The following is a 26,673-nucleotide window of genomic DNA, read 5'->3' as shown; positions in this document are numbered from 1 at the left end:
TCCTCTGGACGGACGATACTGAGGAAACTGCTGATCTGTCGCACGTTCCCTAAATTTTAATAATTTTGTAGGCATATCATGCGACGCCATGGACCGCGCCGTGATTCACGAAATGGGTTCGAAATTCCTAAAAGCTACACGAAATGAGGTGCTGAAATTTTATTATCTGAATTATTATCACGAAAGAAGCATACAGATTACTCTTAATATTAGAAAAGCAGTTACGCTAAGAAACTAAAATTTCCTAAATATTACAGCCATCAGATTTATCCCAAAGAAGACTTGAAACGTGCCACCCTGAGAGGCTCATATCAGATTCTATATCTGAAAAATGTTGACACTGCAAATCTTACTGCCAGAACAGCTAAGTGTTCAAATTTGGATTAGCCTTGCCTGTCCCCATCCGTCCTCCCATCCATTGCTACATTAACAATGACTACCATCATCGTCGAGGATACAAAAGGATGATTTTTTTCTGACATTAGGGCATCTTATCATCCCAAGATTTGAAAGCGCCGCAGAGTTAAGACAGAAAGCTTATTTACAACAAGCTCCACCGGGATTCCAACCCATTGAAGCGTTTTGAAACCATTGACCCTAACACACAAAAGCTTTACCACAGAAACGTCAACCTCAGTACTGCCCCAAATAATGTTTTAACAAAAACCGAAACTGGAAGGTAGTGATAGGATTTATTTCAAGGTCATTTAGAATTTTTCACTGCTCTCATGTCGAACATGTGGGTCCTTGTATGTGGTTCTACTGAAAGATGAAAAAAAAAAGAAAATGTAAACATTTTAGAGAAGTTCTCTAAAATTGTTGCGCTGACTACAACGCTGCTTCTCATTGATAACATGCATAGGAAACAAAAATAAATATGATGCATCAAAGATTATCTGCACTGAACAGAATTCAACAGTAAAACGCTGAACTGCCTCAAATAAAAAAAATAAACTATAAGCCGTTCGTCAAACAGCTGCGAATAAATAGTGTCATAATACTACACGATTTAGCAACTGTAGAAGAGCGCAGCTTGCAAGCCCAGCCGATGTCTTTGCGCGCGTCTGCTCAAGGGAAGATGAAGCTGTGATCTCTCTCGTTCATATATATATATATATATATATATATATATATATATATATATATATATATATATATATATATATTTATACATAACACAAATATAGCGATACCACACACGTGTCGCACAGTGCAGAAATGAATCGTTCGTTTGCTCAATATTACAATGTAAGCCACTTTAAATCAACAAAAATAAAGAATAATACAATATATAGAAACATGGAGATAAGGCACAGCGCGACAGTACATTCAGGGTGCAGGTGAAGCGCACTGCTCAGTATCATTGTCACAGCGAGCAGGATGAATGATCAGGGCTTTTATTGGCATGTGGACGGTGGAATACAGTATCGTGTGCAGACTATGAACATTATGTGATACTGAATTGACGCAACAGCGAAAAAAAAAGAATAATAGAGGGTTCTTGAAAGAAAGCTGCGCCTCATGGCATACATAAGGAGTCACGGCTAATGTCAAGGATGCTCAGTAGGGACGCTGGTTAGTGCGCCTGCGCGTTTGTTAATGCCAGATGACACGGTGCTAAACCTATAGATTTGGTAAGACTCGCGGACTCCTCCATGGTGATGGGAATGAAAGCCTGATCCAAGTATAGTGGCCCTGAGTTTCTCGAAAGAATGCCCTGGTGAGCTTATATGTCTTCATAATGGTAGGCTAGGAAGCTTATTAGCATGCGATCTAAGATTATTAAAGCTTATTCGAAACGAGGTTTCTGTTTGGCCAATATACTGTTTTCGAGCAGACTGTGCACTCAAGGATTCATATAATATTCCAGGTATCGCAGTTGAAAATCCACGAAGATTTATGGTACAGTCTGCCGACGTACTAATCACTGTCCCTTTGGTTTGCAAATGCATACACACCTTGCAACGTGCTTTGATGCATGGGGCGCAGCCAGACACCACACGTCTTGTGCTCATTGAATTTTGAGGATGTTAACGTATCGCGGAGGTTCTTACCCCGTTGATACAAGCGTGCCATACAAATATATATATATATATATATATATATATATATATATATATATATATTGGTATAGTGAAGGTGCGCGAGCGCGAACTTAGACTGTCCGGGTAGGCCACACTTGTATGAAAGGGGGAAACGTCAGAAATTATTATTATTATTATTTGTTCTGAACACATATGCACAGGTAACAGAAAAGGGAAAGCGAGGAACAGGCTGGAAAACTGCAACCGGAACGGGCACAACGCCTGCCACTTTGCGAGGAACCATGCAAAAATTTTTGCCAAGGCACATTTTAGACCTCCCTGTTGTGTGCCGACATTAAAAACCGCCAATTTCACACAAACACGTTAAGAGGAAGCTTTAGCTCGGGTGCTCGTATCTAAATACATGTATGTACGTATGTATGTATGTATGTATGTATGTATGTATGTATGTATGTATGTATGTATGTATGTATGTATGTATGTATGTATGTATGTATGTATGTATGTATGTATGTATGTATGTATGTATGTATGTATGTATGTATGCTTTATTTCCCCAAAAAACTAAATACAGCTTTGCGGGGAAAAAGGGGGAAAAGCTGCTCGTAGCAGCTTCACCAGCCCCAAATACCCTTAATACAATAAAAGAACGGAGCAGCAGAGCGGAAATACAGTTTTCCCAAGTACTTACATATTCAAGCACTATAGCATATCATGCATACGCATCGCAAGTCAGGCGAGGAAGAAAATACAGAAAAGCAAGATGTGAGCAAGCAAGCAAAAACAAAATCTCACTGCACTTCAAAAGCATATAGGCATTGTACAACTCACATATGATAGAAAAAATCAAGAATATCAGGAGGAGAACAAGTTGCAATAACAATTTTATTAACAATAAGATCGTTCAATAACCGAGGTAGCCTGGAGCACAGCATTTGTGATCCATAGTTTGTGCGCGATTTTGATACGCGCCAACACTCTGGCTATCTTGTACTGTATGGAGTTTCGTGTAGCTTTAAGTTAGCCATAAAAGTAATGTAGTTTACGTTCTTTTTCTGTTCATTTTTATACGCAAGGAGAAAAAGGAGAATTCGTTTTTCTCAGCAACCACTGCACCAAATTTAGTTAGGTTTGTTGCATTTAAAAGGAAGAAAACCTAAATCTAGTGACAGTTCGTTTCCAATTTTTGATTAGGTCCTGATTATTGTATAAAAAAGTGGCAAATTTGAACATTTTCAAAAAACGAAACTATAAAGTTTACGACTGTGTAACTCAGCAAGAAAAAAAGCTAATACAATTCTGTGAGTTGCATCTGTTAGTACATATAAATCGAACAAAATTTGTGTGTTACACATGAATCTAAAAAAATTAGTAATACGTGAATGCAGCTTTTGCGGAACCCTTGTAAACAACGTAAGAAATTCACGTAAGATATAAAATGACGTATCAAATTTGTCCGCTTTGAATGGTCTGACTGATTCCGTTCACAGACCCGCGATTTATGCTTTTGATGGGGGGGGGGTATGAATTTGTAAACTTCATGCTTCCATTTTTTTCAAGCTTTTGAATTTTTGAAACTCTCTTTAACAAAATTCTGGGCCTAAATCGAAATTCCGCTTCCAACAGTAACTAGAATTTCACCTTCTCTCTCAAAGGCAAGAAATTTCATTAAAAGCGGCCCATGAGTTATCTCAGAAAAAGGTTTTTGCGTTTTACATCTATTTGAATAGGCCGCGTCGGAGTTGGGCACGTGCTAAACCTTCCTCTTAAACAGAGGACGTAGAGCGCAGCTGGCATGCCTTTAGCAGACGCCTGGGAGTGACGTCATTGCTCACGTCCGCCCGTCCGGTGAGCATCAAACGAATGTCCATATCAAGCTGCGATCTAGCTCATTTGCACATATATATGTCGGTGATGTACGAGGAGACATTTAGATGCCCTGCCACCGCACTTCAATTTCACAGCTTTGCAGTGCGTCATCTCAAGACCAAGAATGATGTTCGCTATCTTTGTTTCTGTACTTGGAATAGCGAACGCCAACTTCAACCACCCTGGCAGGCCAGAGTTAAAGGACCTGAAAGAGGTAAGAAAGCCCACTTCGCGATGAACCACGCAAAAATTTCTCCCAAGGCACATTTTAGCGCTCGTTGTCGTGTGCGCATTAACGCTAGCATGGTTCGGTCGGGAGCTTTCTTTTTCGCTACTAGGTAGGGCAGAGGGCGCACGTTTTCATTAAAGACACAACTTTGAGATTGTTCGTAAAGTAATACCACAACTCATAATTTAATCTTTCAGTCCGTATGTAGTTAGATATTATTCTGAGCTTGCTGCAATCAGAATTAGCTTCGGTAAGTCAAGTAGCTCTGAGCTGTTTTGAAGAATTGCCAATGACATAATTACTTTACGAGATACTTCGCGTGGGGAATGTTATGCGTCAAATTATCAGGACATGCAGAGTTTCAGGCACCGTTCAGTACCCGCATGTAATGTATATTGATTCATTTTCATTCATCAGTTTCAACTTTGAATTTCATCGTCAAACACGAGTGTCAACTGCACATGACACCAGCTTATGTTCTTTCTTCACTGCTGTCCAGCACACGTGGTCTAGTTAGGGTGTAATAATTTCAGCGCTGTGGTTTACTCCAGCGCCCAAAGTTAATATCCTGCTTCAACAGGTGGGTAAGGATCAGTATAAATTCTGCCATGCCTGTCTGAAATATATAGAGACTCCAGGTAAATTTTTCCCATCACCGCGATGTGCCGCATAAAGTACAATGGGCAAGACGAGAACAAGGTGAAAGCAGGAGCCAACGTTTCGACAAGTGGACTTGTTTTCTTCGAGGCGATAAAGCGGTAAATAGAAGTGCGATAAGACATCACAGTTCCCGATATGCTACGGTAATGAAGGAAGGCGTGTGAGGGTAAGCAGATTAGGTTGGTGGCTTGATGCGCGCTGTGTCCACGTGTTCAAACGCGTGCTAAGGGAGGGAGGGGTTAGTCAGGTGAGTGGGCCCCCTTTGTATAGTCTAGCCGTGGCTGTGCATGGCTGTCCACGTGAATGGGTGAATACCTCGGCCATGTGCGATATCTGGCGGGTAATCTGCCATCTGTGCAAAGTGAAAAGGAGGCCCGAGATTCTAGACGGTTTCTGTTGGAGGTTGCCTAATCTCAACTTTCAGAACGTGGTGAGGCGAGAGGCCACCCAAAGTGTTGTTTCCCTCGCTTCCCACGCTCTTCACAACACCAGCGTTGCGATAACGAGCGTTCGTGGTTCATGTTTACTTGTGCCCACGTGACACTGTGCCTGTTACTTTAATTAGTAAGCCAATCGTTGCTCAAATATATAAGGCCAATAAAATGCCGAGAATTACTTCGCGTAATCGTCTAACACTTTGCTACCGCAGTCAGTGATCCGTCTTTCGGGCGAAAGCGCGAATTTTTGTGGCAGATCAACAAAAAACCCTACTACTGTGTAACTTCGTTGCAGCAATGTCCGGGTCTGTTTCACGATGTTTGTGTTGGTTGTGCCGCAAAGCTACTGTAAAACGAATTGCAGGTTCTTTCACACCAAAAATCACTCATATGAACCGGTGAAATTCCACATACTCAAAAAAGAGACACTGTAACTTTAATACCATAAATAATTGTTGTGCAAAATGTTTAGGCATAGGGAAGGACCCGCAATATTCAATATAAATAGGGGAAAAGTACAATTTAGCCAAGGCCTAAGTGCCGAATGACAAACCTAATTATTTCTCGCTATACAGTAACAGTGTATGCTCAAGGTGAAGAGAGCTTCTGTTAGATAACCTCATGGAAGAAGCTGAAGTTGCGTAGCGACCATCGTACAATCAGAATGAAAACCGCCTGATCACAAGAAATTATAACCGGTAAACACGAAAATAAGGCCCACATGCAGAAACTAAACGAAAAATAAGTACGTGTGTTCATGCGGGTACTGAAGGAAGAACTCTTCGCTGACATATAGACAGACACAGAAACAGATAGACGGCCTTTTGAAAGTACGTGAAGTTCCCTACTAACGCTAATTCCAGTAATATGATAGAGTGCACCTGGAACGGACAATATAATAAATTCAGAAGAACTTCACTTTGGCCTATTCGGTGTTTACTGCATATCATATCGACCGCAAATAAAGACGGGGACAGAGGGGGAGAACACATGTAACGAACTGACGTCACTTGAACACGAATTACGAAAGTGACGTGACATGCATTCCGTTACAGGTAAGTTGATTTTGCAGCGAAGCTGTTTATGCGGGCCCTATGCTGACGTTGTCAGAGTTCGCTATAAATATCATCTTCAGGAATCACTCGAGCGTTATCGTCTGCTTCCACAGCTGGCTCGTTGGTGCCCCTCGGTGCTAGCGCGCGAACGCGTTTGTTCCACTGCTCCCGCGTTCTTCTTCGACAGCTGGCTCCGTTGTCGCTCGTTAAAGAAAGCTCTCTTAAAGCATTCTCACCACGCGCAGTGCGCAAAAGCAAAAACTAGGGGAAGGAATGGTGAAACAAGAGATTTACGATATATGCTGCTTGCGAAGTTTGACTTGCATGGTGCAACACTCGTTGTAACTAGCACAGCTTCCCTGTCCGACTGTAAGGGGCGGTAATTTTTTGTTTAGTTGTTGCTCATCAGGAAGCGCTTGCGAGAAAACAACAGTGACTTTCCCTTACTCATGTTTAGAGGAAGCGCGTCACTCTTCTAGACCACTCTGATAACGGCATTGAATGCGACGGACCTGGTCGTCAGCAAATAATTTTGGTTTAGCTTGTCTCTTTGACAGGACCTTATTTACGTATATATGGAACTGCAGTGGTAATATCACTGAACCTTGCGAGATACCCTACATCCCAATAGCCAGGGAATTCTTTTTTATTATTATCGGAAGGGAACTGATAACACCTTATAAGGAAATGATAAAGACAACAGAATAGTTTTGAGTCTTCGGATACCAGCCGCGGTAGCTTAGTAGTTACCGCAGTGCGCTGCTGAGCTCTCGAAATCGCGGGTGCGACTTCAGTGGCGGTGGCCGCATCCCGACAGGGGGCGGGATGGAAAAACGCCCATTTGCTGTGCATTAAGTTTAAATCAAAGAATTCAATGTGGTGGAAGTTAATGCGGAGTCTTCCATTATACCGTTCCTCATAATGAGTTTGTGCTATATTTTTATAGTAAAACGCAAGAATTGCTTTTTTTTATTTCGGACTCCGCAGGGAGAGAAAGCAAGAAATGATGCTTTGTATGATTGACCGAGATAAAAAAAGTTCAATAGGATAACGTCATTTAAAGCGTAACGATCCCTGAATTGTGAAATATCACGCGTAAACTGCAGAACTCGATTTTCTCAAAACAAATATTTGCGTAGTCCATGCTGCTTACCGTAACAAAACTCAGATGATTCGAAATAGGTCAGCAGGTCCGAGGCTACGTCATATGGTCTAATAATTTAGAATGAAGTTGAGTGGCAAAATAGGGCGGTAATTGGAAGCGTCCGCGTTGTCGCCTGCTCTCAGACAAAAAAAAAATATGTTCCCTTTTTCTCCATTTTTCTGGAACGTTTCCAGGATTTATCGACTCTTCAAACAATTATGCAAGAGCGAGGGGGTTTAGGAGCAGCTTTCTGCCTATTTGATCGTAGCCTGCGAACGATAATATCTGAAGTACGTTGGAAAAAGAATCACAATTTACCAACACTGGCGAAGCAATGAATCCGATAGCAACATGTTAGAATAGTACACGAAGTGTAAGGCTCGTAACTGTAGTGGCAGTGTGAATTGAAGTTGACGTAGGTTGGGACTGAGTAAAAACGAGCTGTAGTGCTAGGCGTCCTCTGCTTGAATCATGCCGCCGGACAATGTTGTATATCTTTATTGCTAAAAGCAAACGTGTTTCTTAGTCAATTTACCGCCACTTTTTTGTACCGCGTATGCTTCAAACCTCTTTCATGGCTGTTCCCGAAGGTAATGCACAGCCGCGCCAGTGGAATTACAACATTTTAAGGTTTGAGCTCAGTTATTGGTTTGCACTTTACTCTTAAACTCTCAGAAGATTTAAGATAAAAGTCGTGCACTGTCGGTGTTCCCCTTCATGACATTTGTTTGTGGCCTACCATTCTCAAAATGTTGAGGAATAATGCTCTCAAGTATGTAAGACATTCAAGGAACAACTGCCGTTAAAGAATGGTGTAGCAATATAACCCGCATACACCGCATGCAACAGAGCAGGGCGTGGCATTATAGCATGCATATTCCTAAATACACGCGGTGCCGCACGATGAACACGACGGCGATGACGACAGCAAAAATTTTCGTGGAGTGTCCGATTGCTATCGCAGTAATATCGCAATAAAATTCGCTTGGAGTGTTCGTACAATTGCTATCGCAGTAAAACATTTGCAAATTTGTAGGCCTTCTAACTACTAATGAGCTCACGCGCCAGTCTGATGGAATATATCTACTATAGCTGAGTGATGTATGCGCCTCGAAACGCCATGTGAGAGGCTAAATGTAACTCAAATTGCGTCATGCGTGGCGCTGCAATGGCATCGTCTGTGCAAGCTGCACATGCGTAAGTAATCTCGCTACTCGCGACACCAGCCAGCCACAGTAGACAGCAGCCCCGAATCCAAGCCCAGGTGTTGTGAGTGTGTGCTGTACGCGCAGTAGTGTTGCCGCGTATTGAGGCGCCATGCCTGGTTAATAAAGTTATTTTACATGCATGCCTGAGCCTTAATCGCATTTCGGCCAGCAGCCGGCCCTCGTGGCCCCTCACGCATACATAAGTTCGAAATAGTTTATTGTGTTTCGACAACAGTATCAAATTAAGGCGCATTGATTTGAGCAAGCATTCGAACCCCTCTGACTGATATTAAAAACGTCTCGCGGCAAATATACTGAACGCGTTCAGCGCAAGTGCACCTAGATGGGTTATTGAATTTGGGAGAGAATTCACTAAGCGAACTTACGAACAAGTTTTGGCGTAAGAAAAATCTTACGAAAAAGACTATTTACAAAGCTAAAGCTGTAATAATGAAAAAAGGACTACGTTGTGACTATTACTCAGCAGCAGAAGTGAACAATGAAGCTTCGTTTGAGTGACGCTAGAATAGTAGTTATACTTCCCGGAGATCACTTTATTTTGCTTTATTTGCATTGATTCCAGAATGTTACTTAGGAGGAAGCTTTAGCCCGGGCCCAACTCCGATGCCACGTATTCAGATACAAGTGAAACACAGAAACACTTTTCTGGGACAACCACTTGGCAGATTTTAATGAAATCTGTTGCATTTCAGATAGAAAGGTAAATTCTAGTGAATGCTAGAAGCGAGATTTCCTTGGGGCATGAATTTCTGTAATAAAATTTTAGACATTAGGAGTTTTAAAAAATAGAAGCACTAAGTTTACAAGTAGGTAGCTCTGCGCCTAGAAGAGGTAGCGCATTTTTGTAAACCGCACCAATTAGAGCATCCATAGCGGAGCAATTTTAGAAATTATATTTTATGCGAGACGTTTACGTTGTTTAGAAGGCTTTTTCAAGAATTAAACTGACAACCTGGTGTTCTTTTTGAAGGCCATGTATAACATATCAATTTTGTTCGTTTCAAATGTACTATGAGGCGCTTTCTGCTGAATTGTGATATCCCTTTTCCTTGCTGTGTTCTAGAGTTGCGAATTTCATAGTTTCGTTGTCCGACAATTTAAGCCTTTTACCAATATTTATTAAAACATTAACGACCTAAATCAAGAATTCACAACCCGAAGTCACTAGAATTTAAGTATTGTTTTAAATACAACAAACTACATCAAATTTGGTGCAGTGGTCGTGGAGAAAAATGATCTCTCCTTTCCCATGTGTGCAGATAGGAGGCCCGGAGCTAAAGCTTTTTCTTAAGTAACATCGGCGGGGGGACCAGACCGGAGCGGCCAAATCAAGCCGTGGGCTAACGAATGTTTGAGTTTGAAAGGCCAGTTTACGGATCAATGTACATTAATTTTGTAGGTTGTGTCTCAGATAACCGAGACCAACGAGTTGCGCCTAGAAGCACTGGTGCAGACGGTGGTAACATGAGAATTCCTGGAGGGGTTTCTTTAAAGATTTACGCCTAGAAATTTAAATGATGAGCACCGAAATAATCGGAGATTTTTGATCCAGTAGGAATAGTCTGAGTTAGAGCGTCATTGTGTTTGCTGTATTGTTACATTGCGTTACTGTAGACAGTACGGGGATGGGCCCCGTGAGGCACTTTGCCTCCCAGCCTCCTCTTTAACTGTATCTGCAGTCTTGTGCTTTAAATTAACTTCTCTTCTTGTCACAATGTTGTACGCTCTGAAAAACGAAGATTCTTTTATTGGAAGCGACCAGCGAATTTTCGGCAAGTTCCGAGAAAGGTATCCACTGATATATTGGTAGAAAGGCCTATTGAGGCTGTCATAAAATAATAGGAATTGCCATTCAATGCTTGAAATAACTTTGAGAACGTGTGATACATGCCTGAACATTACAGAATGTGAACTTTTGAGTTCCTCGTTACTTGTGGCGTTGGTGTGCGATTCGCTGTTTATTGCGGTTATTTAGAGAATGACTCCTCAGTATTTTTTTCTTTCATGATTTCTAATGTGGAAACAATGTTTTTTTCATCATGCAGTTTTATCAAAATGGAACCATAACTTACTTGTTGAAGCGAACCTATGTTTCAAAAATTCAGGGCGAGGACCCCAGATGCATTTTTAATAAAGTGGAGAATTCGTCTGGCAATACCATAACTCTTTCGCAAGGATACGCTTATAAATCAGGAGACATATCGTAAGTTGTTTTAGAACTTGCCTAAATCATCTAACATTTTTTTATTCTATGAATACATGTTGACCCAATGACGTCAAAAGTAATAGCAGCTGCTTGCACGATGCAGAATAGGATGCGGAGTGCATATATAAATGTGCTCAGTAAACAGTGGACTTATTCTTTAATTACAGCAAAACTCAGTGTCAGTATAGCAAGTGCTTAGCTGTTCTAACTCAGCTGCGGCGACGAATCAGCCACCATTCACTGTACTGCGAAAGCAGACTTTGTAAGCACAGGTATATGCATGCAGGATATAGGTCTGCGATCGCTACCTGGTGCTACCCATGGCCGAAGCGATGGGCTGCGAGCAGCCATTTAAAGTAGATCGTCTGTACCTTTATATGCTGATTAAAGGAGCAAATATGGTTACGCTGTAGTAATGCAGTGGCGAGGCAGTACTAACTTTATAACTTTTTTTTGCAGAAGGGAAAAATGTAACCGCACAGCATCCTTGTATGTTCGAAAGAAATGCTTTGAAGGGCATTGTGCGCCGTAGAAGTCGGTACAAACGAACATTGGTAGATCGTAGATTAAAACTTCCGCTATCATTTGAGAATCTATAAAAGAAGTTTGCCTAAAACGTTACGGTTAATCGAGTGGTGCACCAGTACATTTCGGAAATCGCTGAGAAAAAGCTGCTTGTTAAAGTTGGGCGCCAGGAGCTTTTATTTCTGGCGTAAATGGCTTCTAAATTGTGGTGGTGTTTTTGTTCACCTGGACAGAATTTTGCGCCCGTCAAAGCATCAGGTGAGCATTGACCAACGACGAGCACATAGCTGTAGTAATCAAGTTGAATCACTAGTTCACAATGACAATTACCGCCAGGCGCATAACAGCTTAACCGTAGAGCTGTTGACAATAAGTACCCAATGTAGGTAGCTTCTATGGTAGTTTCAATGCCAAATTGAAGATTTCCTCTGGTGCAAGAAAAGAATGGGAACTACGAAGAGAATAACCAGCGAAGACACGAAGCTGCATCTGAATATTATTCAGATGAGAAAATTGTCAACATATATGTGTGCACGTGTTATGCAACAAAGCAAAGTGCAAGTAAACCGGTGAACATTTATGGAAAACCCTATTCATTGAAAAAAAGAATTGCGTCTATCGTCCCAGGTGGATGATTATGGAATTTAGCATTCTTTGGAGAAGCTCATATCCCACGTCATTTACTCTTCGTACATGGCAGTGGCGGAGGCATCACTGAAGAGAGGTGCGCAGCATTGCTCTTTGGAATGCGAAGCACTATGAGGAAAGGTACTGTCCGATCAGTTTTCAATACGCCCGAAGTTACATTCCCCAAGTCTTGAAGCCTGCCCGACATGGCCATAACAGGCGATACAAAACATCTGCGGCGTTGGACATAGGATGTTTGGCTGCTACTCAACCCTGCGGGTGTTGTATAGCCAAACTTTATCACTCCTACCTGAATGTAACAGCTAGATTGTTTGACGAGTCTGAACTGCGTGGCTTGCTTTCCGGCAGGCCTGTCGTTCGTGCATTCTGTGCAATCACGAAAGCGACCACAAAGCAGCGCTGATCAGGTAATTTATCACCTTAGCCTGCCTTAGCCTGCCGGATGCATCCGGACCTGGTTGTACACTGGATGCATCAACGAGGTGTCCCAACACGCTAAGCTGATGGCGCCCGAATTGACATTTGGTGTTCTGTCGGAGCCGGCTTTTCGGAAGACCGCAACAATTACAGCGAATCGGGTAAGGTGGCTGCCAACCTTGGAAGAAATAACAATTACGTCGTCAAGACAACAAAGAAAGATGGTCCATTTGTAGCCTCGAAATAAGAGAGTCTATAATACGTTCAAATGTCGCAGGAGCATTGCAAAGGCCAAAAGGCATGACTGAACTGATGTAAACCATGAGGCGTGATGAAGGCCGTCTTGTCGCGGTCCATTTTATCAACCGAAATCTGCCAGTAGCGGGTCGAAGATAAATTGATGAGAAGTATTTAGCTCCGTGCATGCTGTGCAAGGCGTCAACGAGGCGTGGTATTGCCTAGACGTCTTTTTGCATAATCTTGTTTAAATGGCTGTAATCAACGCAAGAACGCCAGGTACCATCTTTTTTTTCACAAGGACGAAAGGTGAAGCCCAAGTGCAGGTTGATGGTTCGATGAACCATTTGCGGAGCATTTTGTCCACTTCTGAGTGGATGACTCTATGTTCAGCATGCGGTGCACGACAGGGACGATGACGAATAGGATTCGTGTCTCCTGTGTTTATACGGTGATTAACAACAGATGTTTGATCTAAAGGCCTCTCGCTGAAATCAGAGATGTCATTGTGCGATTAGAGCTGGAGACGTATGCCCGTGGACTGTGCAGAGGTGAGGTCTCGCGCAATCATTTTCGCGTAGTCATTCGTTAAGGAACCGGAGCTATGAGTTCAAATTGGCGCTAAGAAAGCACTCTCGGCATTCAGACTTACAATGTGAAATTTGGAAGTACTAGAAACGCTGACCAAGAACACGCCGGTCGGAAGCAGTTGAGGGAACAGGGTGGAATTCAGGAGCGGAAGAACGACGACGGTATTAGTAACCGCGACCAGCGTATGCGGAAAAGCGACGTTCCAGTTCAAATGCACGTCGATAATGGGGCGAAGCGCGCATTCACTGTGAGGAACATATGGCTGTGCGGTCAAAGCGACGTAAGTGACTGCCTCGGGTGACAGACGCACATCTTGAAGCCAGCACAAGTGCGGTGGGCCTGCGCTCGGAGCATCGGCGGGTTGAGGCTATTCCAACGGAAGAAGGCCGGTTGCGTGGTCAATGAGAGTAGAATCATTGGATAAAAAGTCCAATCCAAGGATGACCTCGTGAGGGCAGTTGTTTATCACAGCAAAGAGAACACAAGTAGGGCGGCCGGCTATACGTAAACGTGCATTACACATTTCAAGTACAACCAGCACGCTGCCGTCGGCCCCACGAGGCCCTTGTGCAGCTGCTGGGGTGAGGACCTTCTTTAAACGTCTACGTAGGCTTGCACTTATCACAGTAGGTGGGTTCCAGTATCGACCAGTGCTTGGACATGTGCGCCGTCTAATTTAGCATCGATGACACTTCTCTTTGTGGGCACAGACAGAGGATTTGCTGCAGTAGTAGGTAATGCAGCACCACCTCCGAGGGCTGCATCTCTTAGTTTTCCGAAAGTGTGCGGCCGAAAGCCACAGGGGACGAAAGGTGACCTGGCTGTGGCGAGCGGGAATATGGGTGAAGTGTTTTCGGAGAGCGAGACTGGTGTGCGCGCGGTGATAGTGAGCGACTTTACCAAGTGTTCCCAGCAGAGATGTCGGCGCTGTTATACTCGGCGGTGGGTGAAATATTGCGGGTATTTCCATCAAAACGGCTGAGGGTAGTCGGTGTGCGAGGTGTTCAGGGCCACGAGTTGTGACAGTATCGGGTGACATGACCAAAGCAGTGGCGGATGAAACATATTGGGGAGTCCTCCACAGTTCTCCAGTTAGTCGGGTTGCGATAGCGTGGAGAGAAGCGTCGGGGTGGAAAGAAAATAGTAGAAGAGCGTTGGTTGGCTCTGGGGTTGGCGACAGCACCGACCGAATGTAGACCAATATTTTCAAGTTTTTGGTGAACGATGGCTTATACAAAGGGAAGAGAAAAAGGGGTAGCATCAGTACTACGCGAACAGAAACTGCAGGCATCATCGCGTCCAGTTCACGTCGAACGATTCGCATCACGTATTCTGATGGCGACGCATGCTGCTGTGCGGGCTGATCACACGTCGACGTTGCGGCTGTATCGGGAAGTCTGGTGAATGGGTGCAGGACGCGTCGGCTTTTCGCCTGCTCGCATTGTCGGCACCCTTTGATGATAGCGTGAACTGTTGAGCAGCTTTTGCACATGAGCAGATTAAAGGCGTCGTTAGCAATTTCCTGCAGCACGTACCCGACCTTCTCAACTTTGGTCGTGCAGTGATCGGCTTTACGACAGAGCGCCAGCACGTTCTGGGTGTACGAGGCACAGGACTCCGTGGGAGATTGGGCATGGTAGGCGAGTTCCTGCTTTGCAGAAATTTCACGGACAGCGAGTTTGCCAAACAACTCTGTTAACTACTCTTTGCATTGGTCCCAGCTGGCTAGCTGCTCTTCGTGGTTTTCGTACCACGCGTTTGCCGCGCCCCTTAGGCAGGACAACAGGCTAGCTAACATAAGCGTAGTGTCTCATCTGTTGATTACCCTTCGTTCGTACATAGCCACGCACTCTTTAACGTAGGCGCCATTGGTCCCGCAGGAAGTTCCGGGGTCCTTGAGTTGCACAACCACAACCGAAGGGGGCAGCGATGAAGCTAGCGACGGCGACGTTGTAGGTGGCAACGACGTTGATCCCGCGTGCTCCCCGTCATTCATGGTGAGAATGGTGATGCGACGTCCACTGCGTAGCTCCGTTTCCAGCCGTGGTACTCCGCACCGGCACCACTATGTTGCGGGGATGTTGGGTGTATATACAATATATATACAAGCAGACTCAATGAGGTTAAGATGGCAGACCAGCGACAACACGCAGCAGCCAGCGTCTCGTGATCTTCCTCATTTTCCTGCGTTTACCCTTCTGTAACAACACACACACACACACACACACACACACACACACACACACACACACACACACACACACACACACACACACACACATATATATATATATATATATATATATATATATATATATATATATATATATATATATATATATATTACTGGAAGCGAAAACAAGTGCACGAAAATGATTGGCAGAGCGTGACTGATGTCCATGTAAGGCAAGGAATAGAGGACTTGAAGAGAACTATTGTATGAATACAGTAACAGTTTTATAGCGGGTGGTTATGTAGATAGCACAGGCTGTATTTTTTATCATTACAATAAGAAACACCTAATGTTTTTAGCGGCAAGAAATAATATTGGAATCAAACTAAAGCGCAGTGGTCCTAGCGCGCATACATAATGACCCATGCGTAGAGTCCCCCGTGGCATATAATTTGTGATTGCGCTATCACCGGGATCGGCCCATCAAAACGGCAAAATTGGCTCGTTCGCCATAAAGTAGCTGGACTGCGAGAAGTATGCGTTAAAAAATGAGGACGTGGAATTTCGGGCATACGATATTGTCAATTAACTTCTGGTTTTAGGGTTATCGCTCACCACTATATTTTCTTGCAGAATACGTTACCCGGTTGAACTACAGATTTCAAAGGCCGAAGGATTCGATGTGGCTCCTTTAATGTGGGCCGTTCAAAAAGCAGGAGGTAACGCGCTGTATTCTTCGCATGATTACAATGTATTTGAGCACATTCTTGCTCAAAGAAATATGAATGTAACGTTAAGTTTGGATGCACCATAGGAAGCTTTGATAGGAAAGCTAGTTAATCTATTTCTGAATTCTGTAATTATTTACCGTAAGGAAACCGAACTTCAAATCTTTGTGATCTAAAACATCAATTTCCTAGTCTCTGACATTGATGGAAGAGCGCAGGGCAGAATCAGAATCAGAATAAGACTTTATTGTTAGAAGTTGGGTCAAATGCTGAGCACGAGGTCGCGGGATCGAATCCCGGCCACGGCGGCCGCATTTCGATGGGGGCGAAATACGAAAACACCCGTTTACTTAGATTTAGGTGCACGTTCAAGAACCCCAGGTGGTCGAAATTTCCGGAGTCCCCCACTACGGTGTGCCTCATAATCAGAAAGTGGTTTTGGCACGTAAAACCCCATAATTTAATTTTTTTTAAGTTGGGTCAAATTACAAGTATTCAGTATGCAGAAGGAGGTCCCATAGTCAAAGACTGTATCGGGACCTCCTGCACGAGAACAGGTATGATAATTGAAATCTCAAAGCAACAGTAGCATATAATAAGGTATTATACAAACAACAGGAAATGAGCGTTAACAGAGCAAAATACAGAATTCATTACAAATAATAACAAGGTTTAGCTTATCTCATGGTAACATAAAGAATTGTATGTGAAGAAAATACCAATAGTTTATTTGCAAGAACAAAAACAAACAAAAAAGCAAAAGGAGAGCAAGAAGAACGGGCAAAAAATGGTTGCAGTAAATTTTCTCATTCGTTTGTCAATAATTGATGCATTTTGAGTTCCCTTTTTGAATTGGTATAAAGATCTTGTATTTTTCATAATGAGAGGAAGAGTGTTCCATACTTATGTGGAAGTGAATAGCACGGTTTGTTTAGCGCAGTTAGTGCGGATTCGTGATAAAAGAAAATTGTTATTCAACGCGAATCTGGTGGTACTATTACTTGTCAGGTTAGATGGTGAAAATGTGATCGATGGTAGCTCATTATGTAGAAATCTGTAGAAAAAATACCTAGGTTGTATTTAGTGAGCCCAGAAATAGTAAGGATGTTATTCTCGTGTAGTAAGAAAGTGGCATTAGAAAAGCGTGAACTATAGGTAATTATTCTGATGGCTCGGTTCTGAATTGTCTGTAAAGACGTAATATGATTATTATAGGTGTTTCCTCAACATATTATACCATAAGTAATGTGAGAGTGAGTCTGAAAACCTCGCCATGGCTACAGACCTTGACAAGCAAGAAAATCTTCATCGAATCAAAGAAGGCTACCTATTTCGATATGAATTTTGCATTGTATCGCCAAACAAAAAAGAAGTGACTAAATGACTAGCGTCCGTTTTTAGCAGCCTGCCAGTACAACGTATATCAAGACGCAAAGTAGTGGTCTAGATTTGTCAACCAGAAGACGAAACTTTCGGAAAGAGTGGCAAATATTCAGAAACTTCATATGGAAGCCCGCTTACAGTATGAAACCTGGCGTTACATATCTCTCAAAGTGCACTGCTGTTGCAAGCGTCATAAGATGGCTAATAAACCAAGTCAATTTTTACGAATCATTTCGCAGGCCAGAATGTATACAAAAATGATTCGATCTGGTCGTTAGATCTTGTAAAATAAAGCGGCACTTTACGGAGGAGTCAGAACATCATATTGACAGATGACCACAGCTGTAGTACTGACCGAGTGTCATTTGAATGTTGAAGGAACTGTGAAACATTTTGATTAGTTTGCGACTGCAATTCTCGAATAACTTATGAGTAAATGTTTTAGGTGCATCGCGCCATACGTTATTAAGGTCGCCGGTACTGTAGCTGCATTTCTAATTTTCTACGTTGGGTTGATTTGGTATTGCGCTCGCGATAATGCGTCCATCATCAGGAAAAGCTTACATACAATATCTCTGATTTTTTCAGCGTTCCCAATGAAGCGACACTACTACTTTCATTACTACGACCCAGTGGCTCATTGTGCAGTTATCACCTTCAAGGATATGTATGGTATGTAGGGGACAAAAGTAAAAAAAAACAGGTGCTGTGAATGTATTTTGAGTCAGTGCAATGCCAAAATTCATAATTTTTGCTTTCACGCTGTTTGGAAGCTTGCGAGAGGTAACAATCATACAAGCCACCTGGGGCTAACTTCACAAAGGTTTTCGTTCGTAAGTGATGTTTTACATTGGCCAGCTGTTTTCGCTAACAATATGTTCATCATAATCGGCTGGGATTTTCTCTTACGTTCAATTCTTCCCCTAGGTACGTTTTTGTCATTACGATTCAAGGTCGATTGCAATGATTCGTCATTGTTAACGCAGGTCTGTAAATAATAAAAAAGAGCAGTAAATGCATAAGCATTGCAGTTTTAAAGAAACCACGCTAAAGAGGAAGAATCCACAAATTCTCGGCAACAGTGTTTACCGGTTAAGGCAGCTTCAGCATAGCACTGCGCAGAGCGCGTGGTAATTGCACCTTGGATTATGGCAATCGTCCCGCAGCCACAGCGCCGTGTCTAATTGCCTACAGAGTGCCTTGATGTCCTCTTTGCCCGTCGCTCCGTACAGGGCGGAGACAACCGCGACGTTTACTACAGCATTGGGCATACGAATGGCCATACATACGAGCGTCGGTCACGTGGCCCTACGTTGTCCGCCAAAGGCGTCTACTACATGGCGTCCGCCGTTCGCGTGCCCAACGCCGTTGTTGATGCGGCGATTGTCTCCACTCTGCAGGAAGGGACAAGCGAGGAGGACATCGAGGCGCGCTAATCATCTATGTTTTGCAGCACCGCAAATGGCAACACCGAAGCAATATGTGATTCTGGTGCCGCGTACCTGCAATTTCAACCAGGTCCCGTGTCATTATTCTTTGTTGTTATAGTCGTCTTTGCTTTGATGAAAACTTTGACGTATATCTGTTTCATTTTATCATAGTTACCAAAGCCAATTATAATAACTGCAGTCATGGAAAACAATTTAAGCTTGAAGAAACCTCTCAAGATCAATTTCTAACGGCAGATCTCGGAGGACGGCGCAATTCTGACGTTGTTCCTCTCTTTTTCTTTCTGTCATTTTCTAAGTTGAAGTACACAATCGCAACAACCGCTGCAGTCTGTGTGACGTGCGACCAACCAGTTCGTTGCAGTGGCTGGGAGAAAGAGAGAGAATTAACTTTTAGTGAGCCCTTAGTAAAGGTTGGTGCGCGCTGGCGCACCAACCTTTACTCCAGCAGTTCCTGGCCCCTAGCCGCCAGTGCGAGCTGAGTCAGTAGGTCGGGGCTGGACAACAAGGTCTCCCATCGCTCGGGGGGGTTGGGGCTGGGGAGCGTGGGGGTGGTGATGGCGGGGAGTTCTTGAGCTTAGTGCACTCTGCATGGATGTGTGTTGTAGGGATGCACTAGCGATCCCGCTTCCGTGCGTCGCACGATCGTTTGCTGCCTTCGGCTGAGTTACGCATGCGGACGGGGAAGCACACATCTGCCGCCTCTGTACATTTCTGTGTTGTCATTGTAATTTGTCACGGGGTACCGTAGCTCTGGCTCGTCCTCAGCTTGGATTGACAGTTCTCGGGCATAGTGGTCGGCGAGTGCGTTGCCTTCCACTTGCGAGTGAGCCGGGAACCACACGAGCTCAACGGCACGTGCCGGTGATTTGCGTTTGGTGAGGATCGCTAGAGCCGCGGGAGAGATGTTCCCCTTGCGGGAGCTCGCGTATGCGGTCTTGGAGCCTGTGACCCCGGTTCACACTCCCGGTTGTGCGAATGCGAGGGCCACGGCCACTTCTACTTCGGCTGTATTCGTCGTCCGTATCGACGCGCCTGTGACCAGTTTATCGATGGGGTTGACGACCGCCGTTGCTCTGGTGCCGTGCTTGGGAAGCGAGGTATCCGCGTAGAGAACCTCGGGGTCCTCTGCCAGCTGTCCAGCCAGTGCCTTGGCCCGCGCAGAGCGTCTCTCGTCATTCCTCTCCGGCTGCATGTTCGGGGAGAGGGGCTTGGTCTTAATAATGTCTCTCCACGTTGTGGGGAGCGGCTTTATTATCGGTTGCTGTTCAGTTTGCCATGCTATCTTGCGTATGATGACTCGGCCGTCCTCTGTCCGGCTCAGCCTTACTCTCTGGTGGTATGGGTGTGCTTCCACCAGCTCTTCCACCAGCTCTTCCACCATGTTGTGGGCACCCATGACTAGCAGCTTCTGCGTTGACGAGTAGACTGGGATGCCTATGGCGAGTTTGACTGCTCTCCTTATCGTCGTGTTCAGCGTCTCGTGGTTCACCTTCGTAAGCTGAAGGTACGGGGCGGAGTACGTTAAGCGTGACACGACGATTGCCTGCCCCAGGCGCAGTGCGTCTTCTTCTTTGGTCCCTCTGTTCCGGTGGGTGACTCTCCGGATCACGCTCAGGACCTGCTCTCATGTGGTCTTGATTTTGTTGACGGCTTCACGCGCCTTGCCGTCGCTGCACAACAGCAGGCCCAGTATCCGGATCTGCTGCGTTGGCTTGATCTCTGTGCCATCGATGGTGATATTTATGTTCGGTGGCGGATCTTTCTTTGGTTTTCCGGGCTGTACCTTCAGCAGCTCCGATTTCTGTGGAGCGCAGCTCAGGCCACAGATGGTGGCATACTCGTGGACGGTCGTCGCCGCTCTCTGCAGGGCTTCCTCCACCCAGGCATCGGACCCCGCGGGGTTCGTCCACACCGTTATATCGTCGACATAGAACGCGTGGTCCACGCCTTCGATCTGATTGAGTAGTTTGGCAGGGGCAGGAGGGCCAGGTTGAAAAACAGAGGCGCACGACCAACCCCTGCGGGGTACCCCTGTCTCCGAGCTCCACAGGCTCGAACCGGTTCTTTCCTATCCGGATAGTCGCCGTTCAATTCATTAGGAAATCTTTAATATAGCCGTAGGTCTTGCGGCCACACCCCGTCTTGTGCAGGTTCTCGAGCACGCTGGCGTGGGACACGTTGTCAAAGGCCCCCTTGAAGTCCAAACCAGCATACTCCGGGGCGCGTGCCTCGTTGCTCTCTTAATCACTAGTTTGTGTAATGCCAGTAGCAGACGTTTAGCTCATGTCTCTGCCACTGCAATTCGTCCTGATCCAATTACATGAATTGACGCCTGCTATATACGCCTGCTACTCGGATCTCCCTCGCATGCGACCGAAATCGCACTCCAAGTGCGATGAAACTTGGTTCATGTGTAACGACGTTCATGTCGTAACCGGGCTCCTATCTCGGGCTTCCTTTTTGGACATGCGGTGGCGCTCCAGATGTCCGCACCTGTCCTCTTAGACAAAATGCGTGTTGCCGGTGCTTGCGAACGATGTAAATTGTTCCCTCGCTTGTCGCACTCCCCATGGAACGTTCTCAGTGAACCAAGCAGGCGAGAGCTTCATTGAAGAGTGGTGCATGCGCATTTGACCTACCCAGTTCGCTAAAGCGCTGTCGTGAAAAAAAGGTTATTTGAAAAACTGGACATATTGAATAACCTTGTGACACAAACTGCTGAAGTGTCGGGTTGCTTTTCTTGAGGAGCCCTTGAGATATAGGTTTGATTCCTTAAAACATCCTAGAATATTAAAGGATCTTTTGTGCCGCCGCCAACATTCCCAGTAGTGTATGCCTGGTTATTCAAGTTGGCGTTAAGACGGTCATTGAAGGGCGACACACATATATTGGCACATATGCAGTAAAATGAATTGGCACCACAGAGGTTCATTGAAGACGAGCCCAGACCGAATGGTGCATCCCGCAGTGCTCCATGCCGGTGTCGAAGGGTTTCATTTCGTGGATCAGCGATCAGCGCCACCTACCGAGTCCCGCATCTACAGTGATACACACACACACACACACACACACGCACACACACGCACACACGCCTACTGTTACGTTCGACCGGCGTGGGCTGGCCATCTTCAGGGAAGCGACCGACGGAAAGGCGCCATCAGGTCTGCTGTGCCGACTCGCTTTGAAAGGACGACCAGACGTCAGTCCCCAGCCCATCGGCGCCACCAAGGCTGCAGCGGCGACTCGTTTTAAAGGGACAATACGCCAATCCCCAATCCAACGGCGCCACCATGTCCAGAGGCGGGCGGCGGGGCAAGTATTGTTAGAGTGTACGCCGTCCCTGCCACGGTCTATTTGGGACAGGGGAGCACCTGGAAGATATTTTGGGGTGTCACCTCCCGCAGCTTAGAAGTCGTCAGTCAATGGACAGACGCGGCGACCATTGTCTGCGGAGTCGACTCTGGGATAAAGAGGCGCCTGCTTAGGGCAGCACCGTGTCTGCGAGAACCCACTCACCTTGGTGTGGTCAGTGCAACCAGTCCGGAAATGAGTGTGTAAACCCTCCCCCTCAAAGGCGGGTCGGCTACGATAACTTTGGATGCTCCGTTTGGTCGAACGACCGTATTCCCTCACCTAGGGATCTATGGAGGACAGAGTGTATATAAGCAGCTGTGGCGCGACTGCTGGGAGTGCATTCCTCTTTCAGTCACGTTAGACTGATGAACTTTAACGTGTGCATGTAGATACTGCAAATAAATCCCATATTCCTCGTTCTCGATGAGAACAAGTCTCTCCTTTCAACAACGTCCTTAGCTGGACGACGGCATGGGCCAGATACCATCTATTTCATGCCCGACCCCAACCATAACAACACACACACACACACACAAACACACACACACACACACACACACACACACACACACACACACACACACACACACACACACACACACACACACACACACACACATACACATGGCCCCTGAAAAGTGCCTGAAATACCTCAGGAATGATAACACCTTAAGATGCACTCGCTACTCTGGAAATCCGCACCAAGCCCAGCGCGACAGCACCATCCGCAAAGCCAGTAACAGCAGCTGTTATGCGAACCAGGGCCTTTGCACGTGCGCCCGTGATGTCATGCTGTGACGTAGCCCGCTGAATGTCTACTGCCGAAGAGATTATCCAACGTTGTTCTGCAAGAAACCAATTTTTGCCGCCTACTACCCACTGAGAAACTAAATGCGCCACATGTCGATGGAGATTCTAGGCAATTTTCAGCAAACCACTCAAATTGGAACAACGTAGCCTAGAAAACCTGTGTGGATAGCGCATCACGTAAAACGACCGTTCGTTCTTTTTTCCATTGTAGATTCTCTTTGGCCGTAACCTAACAGTGCCCTTCGACACACCTTTATAAACGGCGGCCAACACTTGAAAATGAGTGCGCAACCGAAGGTAGTGGCTTAGCGGCTATAGTGTTGCGCTGCTAGGAAGGTGGTCGCGGGATCGAATCCCGGCTCCGGCAGCCGCAATTTATTGTAGCAAAAACGCCCGTGTCCCGCGCATTGGGGGCACGTTAAGGATCCCCTGGCGGCCACCATTATTCCGCATCCCCCCCCCCCCTGCAGCGTGCCTCGTAATCAGATCGTGATAGTGGAAGACAATACCATAGTATTTTTAATTTACCTGAATACACTGCCGACACCTATGCCGCAGCTCGAGCAGGTGGATAGATTGACTGATTGCACGCCATATGCGCTTGTCAGAAATGTCAAATCAGTGCAGCTATTTGTAGTGCGTGTGCCTGCAAAATGTCATTGCGATGCTCACCTTGCGCTGGCTTCAGTATCTATATATTGTAAAATTATTTACCGAATTTATTTTGACAGGTACCTTGAGATGTGAACTGCATACTTGGAAAGACAAAGCATCATATATATATTATGGAAACTGCCAGAATGAATACGAATACCAGTGCCCTGGGCGCAGAAGTCACGATGTGTATTTAAGGGATTGTCCGAACGCCGTATAAGTGTTCTAATATTATGCCTATAAATATGAGAGTACAGAATGTGCTTACACTAGGCCTACGTGTTTCGATACTGGCTTTCTAATAAAGGAGTTGTGCAATACGTTAACCTGTATGTAAAAACGAATTGCTAGATTTCGTTCCGGAATTATTCTGTCTTAAGCTTCAAAGTAACGTTTTCCTTAAAAACGACGCATTTCGTAGCCCTTCTCGTAACTCCTCCAAGGGCGAGTGGTGCAGTGTGTATTAAGCCTCTCGTGTTTGTTCCTTGCGGCATTGGCCATGTGGCGACTCTGGTTAGACACTGCCCATAAGTTCTCAAATAGTTTCAGAAGACCGGCTGATGTTTAATTTAGTTCCTTGGGTGTGCTACAACTACTGAATAGCAGCGTTCATGTTTGTTCATGCGTGCGGGAAACCAAGCTTGTTAATACCTTGAAAACTACCTTGTATACGGGTGACAAAATGACTAAGGGTAGGTCGTGCAGCTGTCTAATAATTTGTTATCGCAATCATATCGCTCCGTCTTCGCGGAGAAATTTTTCCGTTTTATCTAGGACGATGACGTTTCACAGGTGTCGCTACAAATCGATGCTGTATTCAGGGTAATAGCCACATATGTAAGACAAGCTCATGAGAATTATACCACGCGCTTTAATCACCAAGCTCATAAAACTGCGACTTCCTTGACTGGTCATGACATTTATCTACCCATTTCTTCGTAACCGCACTTTACGATAACAGTAGATGAAAGCAAGAAGGCTGCTCCAGATCCAATAGAGCAGCTCCCCAACGTTCACTATTTGTTACAGTTCTGTTCAACTTTGTTGTGATGCACCTAGTTTTGCAACTACAACGTATGTCGTGCTTGAAGTTTTCCAGTTATACTGATGGTGTCACCGTGTGGTCTACCGAAAACGATGTATTTTCCACGAGACATCAACTCACTTATTGAAGTCGATGAAAGGTAGTGCTCCCCGGGCATGTTTGGCGTGTGAATTCGGTGCATAACACGCATAGTTTATTGTGACAACCGCGTAGTAACGACAACACTAGATCGGAGGAAAGTAGAGGTTGAATTGCGTTCCAACTTTTTGGTGCAGGCAAGCGTCTTCTGAAACCGTCTGAACGTTTTCTTTTTGCTAGTATGTGAAACGCTATACTCAAAGAGCCCTTTCCACAAAGAGTAATAGTGAATGCCTATGCGAATAGGTGGATGGGCGAGAAGCGAGAAGATGAGACCCATCTCGCTAGACAAAGTGGTTTTCCCGACGATCACATGGCTTCTTTCTTGTGAAAAATGGCCTTCTGTCTTTGCAAAGCCCATTACTGATCTGCGTGCTTCTTATACAAAGGCTTGTCTGATACAACAACTTAAAAAATTGCTTTTCTTTTGGGGGATGCGGAGAGGGCATGCGCCTTATACATGGGTGCAACTAATATGCTGGAAGATATGGCGAGTACACACAATAACACGCATATTTATGTATACTTTTTGTTATAAAGGCGAACATTTTCTTCTATCAATATTGACGCTGCATTGATGTATTCACCTCATTCTGTGACCCTCACCCACAATAGTAAGCTCAGCCTACCAAGCAGTAACAGCACACTTAGCCAAATTCCGACTAATCAAAGACAAGCGCAGTGTGCATTCACAACACTGCTTCAAGAGTGTTACGCGATTAAGCAGCTCTTCATGTGTGCTTTCATTCTACTTCCCTATATGCTTAACCTGCTATTGGACAAAGTATGTTGCCTCACGTCAACATAAAGAATGCCGCCCCCATAATATGCTCAGACCTGTAAACTACCTTTCGGCAAGTCTATGGCACAACAGGAGCAACAAATGACCTTTTCTGCCTTGAAAATATTAGTTTTGCGATAACGGTGGCCTATAGTTATGTGGACCACAGAGCACAGTGCATTCACGCATGGTTCTGCTTACAAGCTCTTAAGGTTGACAATGAAATGCTATAAGCAGCTGATTTTGCTAACGCTTGCCGTAAAGTGCCAGTATGCAGACACACACACCGATTTATTTGATTTATTCATTAGTCATATTCCTTAACATCCACCATTTCCCTTTAAATCGCAATGCGATTTATCTCCTCTGTCTCTCCGCCGCCGTGTCACCGCTCTCTCTGTTTTCTATCTTCTATTTATTTCTACACTTAACAGCAAGCATTAGATCACCCCTGATGCTTGCATTTTTCACTGCACTAGCTATGGATTATAGGTTCATAGTCTACGTGCCCGAACTAAATTATTCGCTGCATGTTTTAACCCCTCTTCCCCCCGCAATGAAACACAGGGACGGCCTTTAATGCAACATTACTCTTATCAAAAGTATTTTTTTCTGATCAGATAGAAGTTCTCGAAGAAAAATTTCTATAATTCAAAGATTGCTCATTAGTTGCGAAAACGGAAGATACAGGTAGTACAATATACAGGTGACGATTCCAAATTCAAAAATTGCGCAGGCACTCTGAATAGGAAATACAAAGAAATAATACATTCGAAGCACCATTGCTGGTAATAATAAAGGCACCTGGGCAACAAAATCAATAGAGGTAGTAATAAAAACGCAAAGTCATTGACAGTAATATTG

General features: G+C 44.8%; 1 long non-coding RNA gene across 1 annotated transcript; it reads left to right on the top strand.

Moving 5' to 3' along the window:
* Positions 1-3,995: 3,995 nt before the first annotated feature.
* On the top strand, positions 3,996-24,156 carry LOC142564722 (uncharacterized). The gene is made up of 5 exons (XR_012824662.1): positions 3,996-4,128; positions 10,714-10,871; positions 16,099-16,184; positions 18,165-18,248; positions 23,923-24,156. It is a non-coding gene; the product is annotated as an uncharacterized LOC142564722 (long non-coding RNA).
* Positions 24,157-26,673: the final 2,517 nt, after the last annotated feature.

Source organism: Dermacentor variabilis, chromosome 11, assembly GCF_050947875.1.
Source record: "Dermacentor variabilis isolate Ectoservices chromosome 11, ASM5094787v1, whole genome shotgun sequence".
Taxonomy (NCBI): domain Eukaryota; kingdom Metazoa; phylum Arthropoda; class Arachnida; order Ixodida; family Ixodidae; genus Dermacentor; species Dermacentor variabilis.
The sequence above is the reverse complement of the archived record's forward strand: the minus strand, read 5'-3'. Positions and strand labels throughout refer to the sequence as shown.